The 15,406-nt window shown below is 35.5% G+C and overlaps 1 protein-coding gene across 1 annotated transcript in view; it reads left to right on the top strand.

Annotated features, from left to right (window-relative positions):
- Positions 1 to 15,406, top strand: part of LOC135219431 (uncharacterized) — a 751,318-nt gene that overhangs the window by 232,866 nt on the left and 503,046 nt on the right. The window contains exon 2 of the mRNA XM_064256210.1: positions 13,672 to 13,723. The gene's annotated coding sequence lies outside the window, so the exon portion shown is untranslated. The remainder of the gene's footprint in view (positions 1 to 13,671; positions 13,724 to 15,406) is intronic.

The following is a 15,406-nucleotide window of genomic DNA, read 5'->3' as shown; positions in this document are numbered from 1 at the left end:
TTCGTAAATCCTCCTACATTGTTAAAGTGATTGCAGTCAAAATCTGATACAACATCAGACCGTTGGATATAGTTTAGCTTGAAGGGGGATGTTCAGTTCCCTCCTCTATCTGCCAGCCTGTCTTTGATTCAGCTTGTGTCCCGGGTACCTTGTCAAAGGGATTTCATTGAAACTTTGTTTAAATGAAGATCTCCTATCTGGTTGTCTGTCATAATCAACTTGCCGTCACAACTCCTACACCGTTCAGGGGACTCCACTCAAAGATAGTACAAAGGTGGGCCCTCATCCACAGATGTGCGTGGAAGAGCGTTCATATATCCGTCTGTATGTCTGCGAGTTTCATCTCAACTCGTACACGATAGAAAAACGCCAGGCAGACTCTCGCCTTGATTAGGTTAGTTACTCTTTATTTTACTTTGAACCCCGTAACAAAAAATACCTTAAATCGAGGGCATTCTTGTTTCACACACTCACTTTGTCGCAAACAATTGCCAGTGTTGTTTACGTTTATATGAAATATAGTTGTCCTCAACAGTTCATCAATTGCAATGTAAGGGGACGGTATGAGAATTGAAAACCCTCTACTCTCAAAATGTTTGATTGGATTTTTTTGCTTCCAGGGAAACTGAACAGTGGAGTTAATAACCCTCGGCATGAACTATGAAGAGTGCCTTTATAATACAAAATATGTATCTGGGAGATTATTATCTTTATATACACTTTTTAAATTGCAACCATTCGTCATAATTATACAATTACTTTCCTAACTAGTAATTTGCTTGTTTGCTTAAGAGATTCTAGATGTAAGAAATATTCAGTTTATATTTGCAATTTCCCATCACTGATATGAGCGTTTCTTGTTGAAGATGTGGATAGTAATCTCTAGACAAGAAAAAAATGATTTCGCCTTATTTGTGTATTCAGGGCGCACGTTCCTTTGTATGCCTTGCTCCTTTCGTTATATAGGAGCAATAAATCGGAATTGCCTGCAGATGCCGCGGCTTTTTTGTTGCTTGCGAAAACAAAAATCTAAGCTGCCGGCGACGTATTACCAAGAGAGGCTTGTTTTTCTGGACCGAAACATTTTGGTTCACGTCAATTTCTCAGTTATGCATATTTGTTTCTTTTCTCCCGATTCCTTAGTGAGTTTATTTTACTAATCTTTTTAATTTCTTATTCCAGAAGTTGACGATTTTCTTTAAGATCACCGAGAGCATTAGAATTTTTCTTTGTGTTTTACTTATTAAATTTGCCTTTTTTAATTTAGTATCTCCAACCTGAGACCCCAACTTTTATTATTATTATTATTATTATTATTATTATTATTATTATTATTATTATTTATTATTATTATTATTATCATCGCCACGGCTAACAAGATATGTCAATTATGCCTGTAAAAAATAGATTATATTACCTCTTGGACAAGGCAGCTTTTGCTAATCCGATCTTGTTAAAGTAAAACAATGTCTTTATTGAATTGAAATGTTTGGCAAAAAAGCTACCTAGGTTACTCATTTAAAGTACATCTGCAATATATATACCCTCCACATCCTACTGTAATATAAATTTTGTTTACCTGTATATACAGACATGCAGTCTCTCTCTCTCTCTCTCTCTCTCTCTCTCTCTCTCTCTCTCTCTCTCTCTCTCTCTCTCTTTCAGTTATCCCAAGAGTGATTCTGCATGTTTCTTATTCCATTTTTCGATTTTTTGGGAAAACAATATTTTTAGATTATCTTGTTCGTTTTTTGGTGACATTTCTCTCAGTAATTTTTGTAAATCATTAGTTTATGTAATATTTGAAGAAATAAATATGACTTTTAATTCTTTTTATAAGTTTTTCCAATTCTCTCTCTCTCTCTCTCTCTCTCTCTCTCTCTCTCTCTCTCTCTCTCTCTCTCACCGAAATGACAGTAGTCATAATTTATGTATGGAATGAACTTTGATAGGAATGCTGTGTTACTTTGCAATGCACATTTCCGCCAATTGTATACTCCTGTGCTCTCATTGCTGGTCACTGACGTCAAGCTGCATAATTGCATAATTTATAGCTGCTCGATGTAGTCAGGAATTTGTTTCTTTCTTTGTTGGTAACTGGACGAATTTTCCACTGAACTTCCATGCAGTTTTCCTTTTGGTTTATAACTCTTTAAATTGATTTAATCTGACGTCACCAAATTGTGCTGCTGTCAAGTTTAACGATTTATTGTTTATTAAAGAAGGACTGATACAGTCGTAGCCCAATCAACTGTAAAATTCTGAGGTATAATGAGGGTAATTGACTAGAGTGGTGACTTCAGAGAATTTCCTTCTCGGGTTTTTCCCTTTCCCCAAATCGAACTATATAGCAAACAAGGAAATGACTCTTCACATATTCCGCATCAATAGAGATTCGCTCGTGTCAAGAGACGACTCTGAGTGCGCGTGTGTGTGTGTGTGTGTTTGTGTATGTGAGCAGTTTCTTTCGGATTTGTGGGAAGTTTATTGTGAGGAAAAAGTAGAAATGGAATTATAGCATGGGAAGAGCAGAACTATTCTTGAAGGTTGGTTCTTCAGAGACTGATTTCAAAATTAAATTTTGTTTTGTATGCCCGCAGCAGTGGACCATGATTTATGCAAAGTCGGTTTTACAGCATGCTAGGCATATGTCACTGATTGACATCACTGTTTTCGTAGTGAGCTTATTGAATAAAAAACAATTACAAAATGGGCTGTAGTTTCTCAGGCGCAATCGAGTTGTCTGTATGAGCCGCGACCCAAGAAGATTTCAGCCACGGCTAGGTGGTGGCCTGTTCCATAGCGTTGCCAGCCGCACGGTTATGGCTAAATTTAACCTTATATAAAAATGAAAACTACCTGAGGCTAGGGGGCTGCAATTTGGTATACAACTTGCAGCCCTCTAGCCTCAGTAGGTTTTAAGATCTGAGGACGGACAGACAAAGCCATCTCAGTAGTTTTCTTTTACGGAAAACTAAAAGTGGCCTCTACGGGAAACCTAATATATCAAATCAAGCTGGTTGATGTGTCAAACCATTTATTTTTGTCTATCATAACCAAAGAAGTTATTTCTATATTTAATTGTTCTTTGTTCCCCTGTTTGATTTAATCTTTATCTTTTTCCTTACTAATTTGCTCATAGTCAGTCAGCTAACTTCTCCGAATATTTATATATATATATATATTATATATATATATATATATATATATATATATATATATATATATACCTGATATTTCTTGCCATTGCAATATTGTCATCATTGCTCATAATTAATCTGCTGCTTCTCATCTAAAAGCGTAAAGGTAACTAAGACGTATTCAAATGCGCTCAGGTTACTGCATTATTTTGTAGTTTATGTATGTATATCTTTCTTCATGCAAAATGTATATATTTTTTCACCGAATGTCCATTCTCCATTTAGTAGAGGGCAAGGTGCAGCTATCTGGTTTCTCAGCAAGTCTTCAAAAGTATGAGGTTGCTAGTCTTAAATAAGCTTGCCCTTTTCTTGACAATATCAGATGATTATGCCCATTTCGGATCTATCCTAGATAGTGACCCCGAGGGTTTTAACCCCGTATGTATCCACCTCTGCGGCTTATGTAGTAAAAGACCTTTGAGGGTTACCGTAAAAAAATAAACAAAAGACTGTAAATATCGTACAGATAATGACCCTCCAAAAATATTAGTTTTCTTGCTGGATAGAAACTTTCACGAGCTGTCAGAGGTTTTTTTTTCTCTTGCGCTGAGTTAGGAAATAAATTGAATTTTTTCCTTCAGTTGATGAATGATTAGTTTTTTTTTTATAGAAAATATTTCGATAAAACCTTTACTCTGCTAAAATCATTTGCAATTGCTATTTAGTCAAGACGTTGAATAGTTTATTGAAACATTTAGTTAACTATATAGTAATCTGAGACCTCATAGTCCGTACATTTCTTGGTATATATTTATTTAATAAATTTTGCTACAATTTCCTCGCTTCGGATATTTCTTGGAACTTTAAATCAAGTTACATAAATTTAAGATTATGTTAGAGATTTTGCTGCTTTAGAGGTTTCAAGGAACTTTTATTTAGTAAAAAAAATATTTGGCGCAGAATTTACACTTTTATAGTCCTCTTGGATATATTTCTTCATTGAAATTACTTTTCCTAAAATTTTCTCCAGCTGCGAAGTAATTTATTGCACCCTTTAAAAAGCCTGGCAGTAAATCCCATCAACTTTGAATACAAGTTAGTTGTTGGAACCTTTTTTTTTATTATGACAGGTAATATGTTGGAATTCTAACTGAAAAAAATTGGATTTTATACGTACTTGAGCTTCATTACTCTGAATTTATCATAACATTAAGAGGAATGTTTAGAAAGTAGTTGATAACCTTGCTATGTATTATATATTTAACCCTTTGGAGCTTTTTTGCCAATCTTCTTTAGATCAATCTATTGAAACTTTCCCTTAGTTAAGGAATATTTATTTGAAACATTCTTAGTTATGAATAACTCTCTCTCTCTCTCTCTCTCTCTCTCTCTCTCTCTCTCTCTCTCTCTCTCTCTCTCTTTACCACTGTATACCTGAGAGATCACAATTATACCGTTATTGCTGGGTTGTCTTTCTTTTAATTGGTAAATTAATCAGTACGTCCATGTTTAAAGATGACAGTCAAGAAATCCTTGTCCTTATGGCATTGAACTATCAGCATCGGTCGTTTAAGGCGACGGCACTTTTTAAGTTTTGTTGAGATAATTAACCATGACAAGAATCAAAGTCATTATAGTGTTAGGTGTTATCAAATTTCTAAGGAAAACCAGACGGGCTATAATCTTTGGTCAGTTGGGCTTATAGTAGTTCAGTTTGGGATGGAGACCTTCCAAGTCTCGGGCTAATTAACTAATAGATTTGTGGCCCCCCCCCCCTCTCTCTCTCTCTCTCTCTCTCTCTCTCTCTCTCTCTCTCTCTCTCTCTCTCTCTCTGATATGAAATTATTAAAGTAAATGTCAGATTGCTTTTAAGTCATCCTAGCTTTAGTTTTGTAATCACTTCCTCTTTTCTGACAATTATCCATCTTTTTGGCTGCCTGGTCTTAATTGCTGAAGATATAAGACGAGAAATCGAGTCTTAATTTACAGGAACCCGCCAGATGTTTTAGGTAGATTGTGCCTTTTGTTTGAGAGACCTTTCATGTCAATAGGAAATCCTACAAGTTTTCACGGGTCGTAATCTTACTGAAAAGTATTTTCAAAGTATCTGAGCTTATTTTTTATGCTGAGATATATATATATATATATATATATATATATATATATATATATAATAAATATATATCTATATATATATATATATATATTATATATATATATATATATATATATATATATATATCACTTCAGCTTTCACGTACTTCTGTCTAAAAATGTTTCATGATTTCCTTATTAGAAGTCAGTCCTTTTCTCTGTTATTTCAGTATCGATGTAACTGTATCATGCAATATTTTATCCCTTATCTTATTGTTCTTTATTTGTTACTCATCGGCTATTTAAATTTGCTTACGTGTATAACTTATTGGAGATAATAAATGTGTGTTTTGATTTCTAGTACGTTACTCAGAGTCGTATAGACCTTGCAAAAGCTTAAGTAGGGGTTGAAGGGCAGGTACGAAAGTTGAACATCAGTGTTATTTATTACATTCAGGCACTTCTGATGTTTATTGCCATTGTCATTTTTGCCCTTGAATCTACGTATTTTTAAAATTTATGTACCAAGTGTTACTATTATATTCTTCATTATTAAGCCTAGGTTTGCCTCTATTTCATTTGTCTATTTTTATATGTTCTAATTTTTTATCCACGTTTATCTTCTCCATTGCACCCAATGTTTTTTTTATATTTCCAATCAGTGTTCCCGCCAGATGATTCCATGCTAATGTAACCCCATGCTAATAAAGAAGGCCTAAGAAGGTAGAATATGTGATCACCTCCATCCCCTTCCTAATGTTTTGTGGAGGGGGGGTGCGCGTCGGGGGGAAGGGGACTCGGGAGGGTCTCCCTTGATTAAGGGAGGTTTAGGGTTGTTGGTGGTATTGGGGAAAGGCTACGGGCCTCGTCCGTGTGGGGGAGGAGGGAGGTCCTGAGCGTAGGGTTATAGTAGTGCAGCTGCTATACAAGGCTGTTGTAGGAGGAGGAGGAGGAGACGAGACGGGGTGAGGTCGAAGGAGGGGAGTATCGTTGGGGGTGGGGTCGCTGGAGGAAGAAAGGAAGGTGGTTAGGAGGGAGGAGGGTGAGCAAGGGGTAAAGGCTTCCGCCATAATGACATCCGATCTCTTCTCTGTGTGGCGTAATTTGACCACTATCCAACCTACCTACCTCATTCCGCTCTCTCTCTCTCTCTTCTCTCTCTCTCTCTCACTTTGTATATATATTTACGATCAAATACATAAATAATATGTATGTGTATACACACACACACACACACACACACACACACACACATATATATATATATATATATATATATATATATATATATATATATATATTAACTGATCACATACACAATTATTTTGTGCAACAGCACAATTACTAAAAGTACCTCACTCAAACTGGATGGTGTCTAGAGGAGTTATTTATTCAAAACAAAGTTATAAGCTTTCAAGGACAACCAGTCCTCATTATCAAGTATATATATACACAGAATCAAAACACAATACACACACATATAATATAATATATATATATATATGTGTGTGTGTATTTATTACATATATATATGTATGTATGTATTTATTCATTATTGTTATAACATGGGCTTAGATGGCGAATAAGTTTTAAATTCACTTCAGTAGTTCTTGGTGAGCCACGGCAGGAAGAGGGGTAAAGAATGGTTGACTACCTTAACAATTATGGCACCAGGTTTAACCACTGTGAAAGCCTGCAAACCCACAACTGTAACACCTTGTGCAGTAATAAACCAAAAAGCAATTGCATGCACTAATATCCAGATTCAAAGTTCCTGACTTTATTCAAGTCGCAGAACAACTCATACTGCTCTTAAAGTTTTATAATCACCACTTCTTCCAGTTTCCACCGATTAGCCTAAAAATGAGAGCTCTGGATGTTGGCAGGACCCCTAATATAATAATAATAACACCAGGGGTTATAAGACCGATTACTATTTTAACACCATAGGTACGTAATGCAGACAACTTTGCTTAATGACATATTTTACCGATGCTGCTGTTATCTCTTCCGCCTACTTCCTCATATAGCATAATAGGGTACTCGATTTCATGATATATACATCCGAACTGCCTTTAATTATTTGATATTTCGTCATTCCATAAATTTCCGCTCAGCTTTGTGAAACACGAATTCCATGTGATTTAAGGGGCAGAATACAAAACGTTTATCCTCTTAAAATTGCAAAACAAAAAGCACATTGAAAATTGGCCATCAAAGTAGTAGTTGTAGTAGAGAGCGGACATGCTTGAACACTGCTCTTACTAATACGCAGGTCTATTATTTTCTGTTTTCCTTGGGACTGGCTGTGTTGCACATGGGAAACCATTGTTAGAAAATATAGTTGTGACTGGCGCTGCATTATGGCTAGAAAAAATGAAACACTTATTTGTCCCACTTACAAATCCGATAGAGGAAAATGTAAGGATTGGATAGGCGTGAAATTAACAGGTTATAAATAAGTATTGTGTATTCTTGGATGGTATCGGTGACGATAACTTCAAGAGAATGATGTGGCTTAACCTTGAATGTTTTGATAGTGTGCATTCATTAGTGATTGAATATAAAGAAATTTAGAAAGCAGTGCAGTACCTTTGTTGAGGTGTGAAACTGACCTGTGATATGAAGAGATTGCTTAGAGAAAAGCCAAAATTGCTTGCCTTCAAGGTATGATGGAAGATGCAAATGGCGATTCTGTTAAGTATTCCCCAGTTATTGATTTAAAAATCTCACAATTGAGGAAAATGACTTCTTTTAATATAAAGTAGATAACTTTTGCACATTAAGTCAAAGGAAAAAATTCTTAACGATTAGATCTACGCAACCTTCATGGAAAGTCACTGAGAATAAAGATACACCTAATTTTGACAGGAGCCTACCTCTTTTGGCAATTATTTTGTAAATTTTGCTGAAGGAGCCACTGGAGATGATGCAGTGACCAGAATATGTAACATGGCTGAAAATCGATCTGGGAACTGACCCCAAAAATAGGGATTTGTAATGTTTGCCGCGGGTGATATGACGTGGTTGATACACTGCTTAACAAAATGTTACCTGCTGTCAATCCCTGGTGGAAAGAAGATAAGCTTGTAATTTTAGCAGCATGGTACCGGTAGGACTACCCACATTATTCTTAAATGTGATCCTTAGATATCAAAGGCTATTCGTGATTATGGTAATAACGTTATGTTACAATGGCGATCGTATAACGTACGTGACTGGTATTTATGCTGACCCGTTTCTATTATCAAAGCTACAGACATCTTGAGAAGGAATGCAAATTCACAATTGATGATAGAGTCTGTGGTAACTGCGCTGGTAATCGTGTAATAAAAAGAGTGCAATTCATGTGGGGTCAAGCGTAAGCATTTCACGAAACGGGAAAGACAAGATACTGAATGTTTCGTGAATTGGAGAAACAGTAAACCTTTAATTCGAAAAAAAGCATCAAATACTGATCATGGAAACAGATGTAGATGCCTTGAAGGGAAACTTTTAAATATCCAGGCAGTTGGTAATAAAACTTGGTAAAGGAGAGAGTTCATGAATGAGAAGTCTTTCGATTCAACTGCTGTTGCTGGAATATTGATGTACAATAACCTTACGGTAGCAGAAATGACCCATTATGCTCATTTTTTCATTTTCCGCGATTGAGTCACTTTGGTGAAGGAGTTGGACTTCTCGCTTACTCGCCGAGTAAGCATTGTTGTTATTGTTGTGTTCTTGTTCTTATTCTTGTTTATGAGGGAGGTAGGAAAGCCTAAAAAGGTCTGAAAAAGTGTTTCGCGTTGAGTTGAAGATACAGGAGTTTTAGGATAGGCTATTTATGATTTAATTATTACAATGAAAATATAGAAAATAAATAATGTGTATGTCAACCAGCATACAACAATTAATTCTAATGAAATTTAGCGTATTTATTTAAATTTTCGTTGGTGAAACAACGCTCTATTTGACTGTAGATTTTAGCACGCACCCCGAGTAAGCATTGTTGCTCAGAGCAGCTGCTCTCATCCCAAAGTTAATATCGGTCTTTTAGATAATTCAGCAATATGTGTTATTTCTAAGGAAGGTACCCGAGTGCTCACAGGTTATCTAGAGTGAATTATTAGACTCATTATGCAGTGAAGCCAGAAAAGATTTCGCTGTTTCTTTCTCCCAGTCAGGAGACACTACTTAGCAAGGAAAACTCCAGGCTGTATTCGTATTGATAGTGCGAGGTCGGAGATCAGTGACCTGACTGCAACTGTCATCAACAGAATGATTCTGGAATCTTGCCGTCTGTGACAAGGCTGTCAGTTAAACTCTCGGTCTTCTGGACCTTCCAGAGTCGTTTAGACAGCAGCTCTTTTGTCACTTCTTGTGTCAGTCCCTTTTAATTAAGAACATAGAAAGCGGGTATGAATTTGCTTATTGGATTATCGGTTTTTAGTACAAAAGGAAGCAAGTGGCTGCCGAAATTACCGGTGCGTTCATGTATACATCTACTACATTTAGAAAAGGAAACTGAATGGGATGAGAAGGGAGTCGGGAAAGTGAAGTAAGACTCTTCTCGTCCGAGGTCAATCTTCAGCAACTGTTTTATATATATATATATATATATATATATATATATATATATATATATATATATATATATATATATGTGTGTGTGTGTGTGTGTGTGTGTGTGTGTGTGTGTGTGCATTGGAGTATTTTCACTATGTGCGACAGCTGATTTATTTCAGGTGTCCCATGTAAGTGTTCCTGTATCAGGTGATGACACTATTACTGGTGTTCTCATTTCTTTGGCTGTCTGTTAAACGTAAAAGAAAGCTCTCTCTCTCTCTCTCTCTCTCTCTCTCTCTCTCTCTCTCTCTCTCTCTCACTCTCTCTCTCTAATCTCTCTCTCTCTCTCTTTCCTCCACTCTCCGTCCCTTTTATGTTACTTCGTGTTGTCTATGGAAATCGTATCCATTTAATTATGAAAAATGGATTTGGACGAAATCCCTGCCAACCCATTTATTTATTCTGTTAATAGCTGGGGAGTTACTCTGTTAAAGATATGTGGCTTTTTACCCAAATAGAGAAACACTGATATTTCAGTTTTAATGTAGAGTAAACAGTAAGGCAACCATCGCTGCCAATTTAGTGGAGCTTCACACCTACGCCGATGCATTTACAAACTGTTTCCATTAATTCTAGTTGGCATAGTAATGCAACAATGACAAAATTGCTCTAATATGTTTATATGCTACAAATAGATAAGCTAATTTCACTTATTTCCACGGTTTTGTGTAAGTCTTATACCCAGTTTGGAGGGTAAACACATACCAATTGGCAACACTGAAAGCAACTGTTATTCAGATATTGTATGGCAGGCAATGGAATAGCATTTGTGTAATTATACACATTTTAAAACCAGAGAAGATTAAGTGTATGAGATGACTTGTATTCCCATTGAAACTGGATATGCGCAGTTGCCTCCCTACGATGTTTTATGAACTACGCGAAAAAGCGCACAATGCTGATGTGGGTTTGGAACAGTAACGGGTTTTATTAAGTTTCATCTATTGTATTTGACAAGTTAACCTGTTCCTTACGTTTTAAGAATGTAGCGGGGATTAATGTCATTTTCATATGTAGATATATCAATACGAGAAAGTTTCTAAATGGAAAGGGAAATTGACCGGCAGCCTAGTGCCTTTTCCAGTCCAGACCGTGAAATTAAAGAAAAGGGGTTAGGCACAATCACAGGGGAAGCGATACGATAGACCTTTCTGCCTCGTAAGAGGAAGGAAAGTTTCCGAAGCAAATTGGTAGTGGTACTACAAGAAAAGAAAGAGTTCAGAAACTTGGTCATTGAAAACAAGCATTTGATAGACTTGTTTGGGTCACTAAAGATGTCTTGTTGTTGTTGTTGTTGAAGAGTAAACTGGCTTTTATGCCAGCACGAGCTCTTGCTCAAGAGCAGCCCGTAGGTCATATGAATATTTTGCAGGTGGAAAGATGAGTTTAAGGATATGAGGTGAACCTTCATTTATGATATCAATGGGATATGCAGGTGAGATGGTATGACGTCTTTCTACACTAAAGTACTTTGATGTTAAATGACAGTTCTAAACGAACGTGAATTGTACTTTTTATTTAGTTAAGCAAATGATGACATCTAGTCTCCAGTTGTATTTTCTATTGCTTTGTTTTATTAAGTTGAAAATTTTCAAGGAATTTAAACTCTCCTGTGCAATGTAGTTAAGAACGAATTCCATAACCTTTATTAGAATGATCAGATGCACTCAAGTTCATATGGTTAGGGAGTGTAACAAGTTTGTTTTCTAAGTTTATGAATAATTTATGCCGCTGTATGCCGAAACAAAGCGGTACAATGGCCGAGAATGAACATGCAGTTGGAAATAGTGAGTGACCTCGAAAGATCACACGTCGTCATTTCATTTCGTCATCTCGGTCACCGGATTTGGAATCATATTTTGGACTTCAAGGGCTGGCGACAGTCCGGATTGTTTTCAGATTATTCTCTATTTCAATGTTTCCTTTACGGGTTTGGAGAATTTCCAAAGGTCTGATAATTGTTAATTTAGTTCCAAAGGGGTTGAAAAATATAGTTTATTTGGATATCGCTAAATAGCTCGCTTACTGGCTGAGCTTATAGTCCTATCATTAAGTTACAAATTACCTGCTATTTTGTCGCAGTTAGTGACACAGGGAGGTGATTTAGTTTGAAAGCATTTTTTCTATTTTAGTTTTGTAGTCTTATTTTTTATTTATTTATTTTTATTTTATTTTATTTATTTATTTATTTTTTTGCGCACGCAGATGATATATTGAGTTCCTGAAAATGGCAGCTGCAAAACTGGATGATCTTTACTGCTCTAGTTTCGTTGTTTTTATTTTGTTACCAATCGCGTGGGAATTTTAACATAATTTGGGGTTGTGCATTAACTTCTGTATTAAGCAATGCAGATCATTTTTTTCATCTCATTCATTTTGTTTAATTTTTTCATGAGACTTTTGATTTTGAGTGATCGTTGCAGTTTGTAATGAAATATGCAAGCAAAATATATTAATTTCCAAAGGCATTTTCCTTTTTTATTTTACTCTAAGTAAGAGCTTTCCTCAGATTTAATTACCAGTCGATTTCATCATAAAATAACTGGACATCAGAACTTGACTTCTCCAAAACCACGATTTAATTAGTTGGAAAAAGAAATCGTCTTTATAGTTTCTATTATCTGCAGCCTTGTGGTTAACTTTGCTCTCTTAATCTGTATTAGCATTTCTATTCGAGTAACGTAGGCTTTAACTTCACAATTCACTGTACTTTTTTTACACTGAACTTATTTAATCCGAGTTTCAGAAAATAGCTACCAGGTTTTACTTCGACTTTCTAGGTTACGTTTTTACAGGACTTCTCCTGACAGAATGGTACCTATTGATATAATGCTTCCTGTGTTTAAAGATATAATTGATACTACAGCTCTGTAATTTTGCCCTCCTGTGTTTGTTTAAAATATATTTTTCCTCACTGGAGTACAACACCCTATCTGGAGTTGTACCTCTTAGACAAAACATTTCGAAGTGGTGGTTCCTTAGCGACAGAGGTGATCCTGATTTCATCTGCTTTTAGAAGCTGTTCTTCTTGTCGGTTTTTCTTTAATCTTTATGTCAAAGGGAAAACTTCTTTCCTCACATGCAGTGGGCTCATAGCACTTTAGCATCCAGATTCTGTTGAGCTGAATACCATAATCAAAGAGGCTATAAATATATCTTGAAATTAATCTCTACTCCGACTTTGTGTTTAGAAAATAACTACCATTTATACATTTATTCACGTACTCAACGTTTTACAGGAAAATGAAGCGAAAAATCACGGTTGCTGAAAAATTTCATGTACATACGTTCAATCGTTTATAAATATGTATGTATGTATAGTATTGTATGTATGTATGTATGTATGTATGTATATCTATATATATATATATATATATATATATATATATATATATATATATATATATATAAGTATGTATGTACGAGTATATGTTTGTGTAATGTGTGAACGTGCGTTAGCGCGCAAATAAAGAAATATATATATATATTATCATCCAGATCTGTCTAGAAGGGAAAACCAAGAATAATGGCCGAATATTTGAAAGTCCTGTTCATTACCTGAGCGGACAGACCAGTATGAAGGTTGCTGTGGAATGATTAAATGAATTTTTAAAAATGAGATCAAACTGGACTTTCTGGAAGCAGATTTAATAGTTTGGTTTATAAGATTTTCCCTAGTCATCTCATGTTTTTTTTTTTTTTTTTTTTTTTTTTGCCAAGAAAAAAATTAAATATAGAAATGTTTCCAGGTTATTGAGAGAGATATTGCTGAACATGAGACGAAAACTACTTACTGAAATTCATGTTCATTTACGGCTTTTGTTTTCAGATTCAGTCCTGGAGAATCACTGAAGGCGAGGCCCCGAGATTAATGAACCAAGGTTAGAATTATTATATTTTTGTTGAGACTTGCTCAGTGTTGGGTAGAACACGGACATCAGATCTCTGTTGCTGTAATTTTCAAACTGTGACTCTCCAAAAGATTTTAATGTGAGCCACTGCGATAACATCTGGAGCAATCAGATGCACTTCAAATCTGGTTATTGGCTTTGAACCAAAGAACTGTTCATTAATTATTGCTCCTGATTTGATCTTTCCTTGTTGTCATAAGAGTCTGCACCATTAGGTGCCTCCACGATCCTTGACTTGAGTTTCCTTGACTGAGAGCATAATGGCCTTTGCTCATCTATATCTTACGTGGCTTTATTGTTTATCGGTTGTCATTTGTTTAAGATTATTTTCCAAATTTATTGATTGGTATGGAATAAATAGATTATTTTCCATATTTATTAACTGTTATGGAATAAACAATTTTCCATATTTAGTAATTAGTATGGAATAGATAGATTATTTTCCATATTTATTAACTGTTGTGGAATAAATATATTCCTATACACTTCTTTCGCCTTTTCAAATTTTGTCATGGCCATTTTTGTGGGGGCTTGCCATTCATATTAATAGACTTTAATCTTTGCTTGCTTCGTAAGAATTGACACCGAATATAATAATAATAATAATAATAATAATAATAATAATAATAATAATAATAATAATAATAATAATAATAATAATAATAATAATAATAATAAACACGTTATGGACATTTTCCCGTGAAATTTGATCAAAAGTTCAACCTTACGTCAAGTATCAATCGAATACGAGGAAAAACAATCAACGTTACCAAGCAATATGACGAACTTCTTCAGTAGTCCCTCGTCTACTTTGTGTCGCCTTATTCTTTGGGACAGTGTTTCCTTTATACAACACGTATGCAAATTTTATTCAGACTGGCGGACATTAGGCGTCCCCCTTTTTTTAAATTGGTATTTGTGTGCACTCGTCGCTCAACAACAGCAACGTAGGCAAAGTAGACGTAGCTCCTTATTATGTGGGTGAATGACAGGTGCCCTCATTGGCTGTGAAACCGTAGTTAAGTGTTCATCGTGGATCAGGTTACCTGTAACCGATGAAGAATGATAGTGCCTTAAAAAAGACACAGGAGAAGAGAGAGAGAGAGAGAGAGAGAGAGAGAGAGAGAGAGAGAGAGTATACTTTTATGTCTGTCTTTATTACTAAGGCTTCGTACCTGGATACAGAAGCGATTGGGGGCCTTGTATAGTAATTCAGGGTTTACAGGACTGCGGAATGTTAATTAAGACAGGTTATATAGGTTAAGATAAAGTGTTTAGTATTATATTACATTTAAGTTCTCTCCCATTGCATCTTTTTTATACTTACCACAAGTATTATGGCTATGGTACCCCATTTGCTGTCAATAGAATTCATCTTTAAATCGGTTTTTTTTTACGTAGCTGCTGGTACCCGCCTGTAAATCTGTAACCGATCTAGATATATTCATGAAAATGATCTTTCGAGAAGTGAATAAGCTTCTTAACAACAACCAACGGCAACTTGCAGTGCAATCCAACTTCTGCAGTGTTTTTAAATGCGTCTAAGAATAACCTTGAAAGGCAGGACCTCTTGTGTCACCTTCTGTGTGTGTGTGTGTGTGTGTGTACGCGTGCTTGAGAGATGAGGTCACACGTCTTCATGCTAAAAATGAT

The sequence above is a fragment of the Macrobrachium nipponense genome, chromosome 1, assembly GCF_015104395.2.
Source record: "Macrobrachium nipponense isolate FS-2020 chromosome 1, ASM1510439v2, whole genome shotgun sequence".
Lineage (NCBI taxonomy): Eukaryota > Metazoa > Arthropoda > Malacostraca > Decapoda > Palaemonidae > Macrobrachium > Macrobrachium nipponense.
This window is presented reverse-complemented; position numbering and strand designations above follow the sequence as displayed.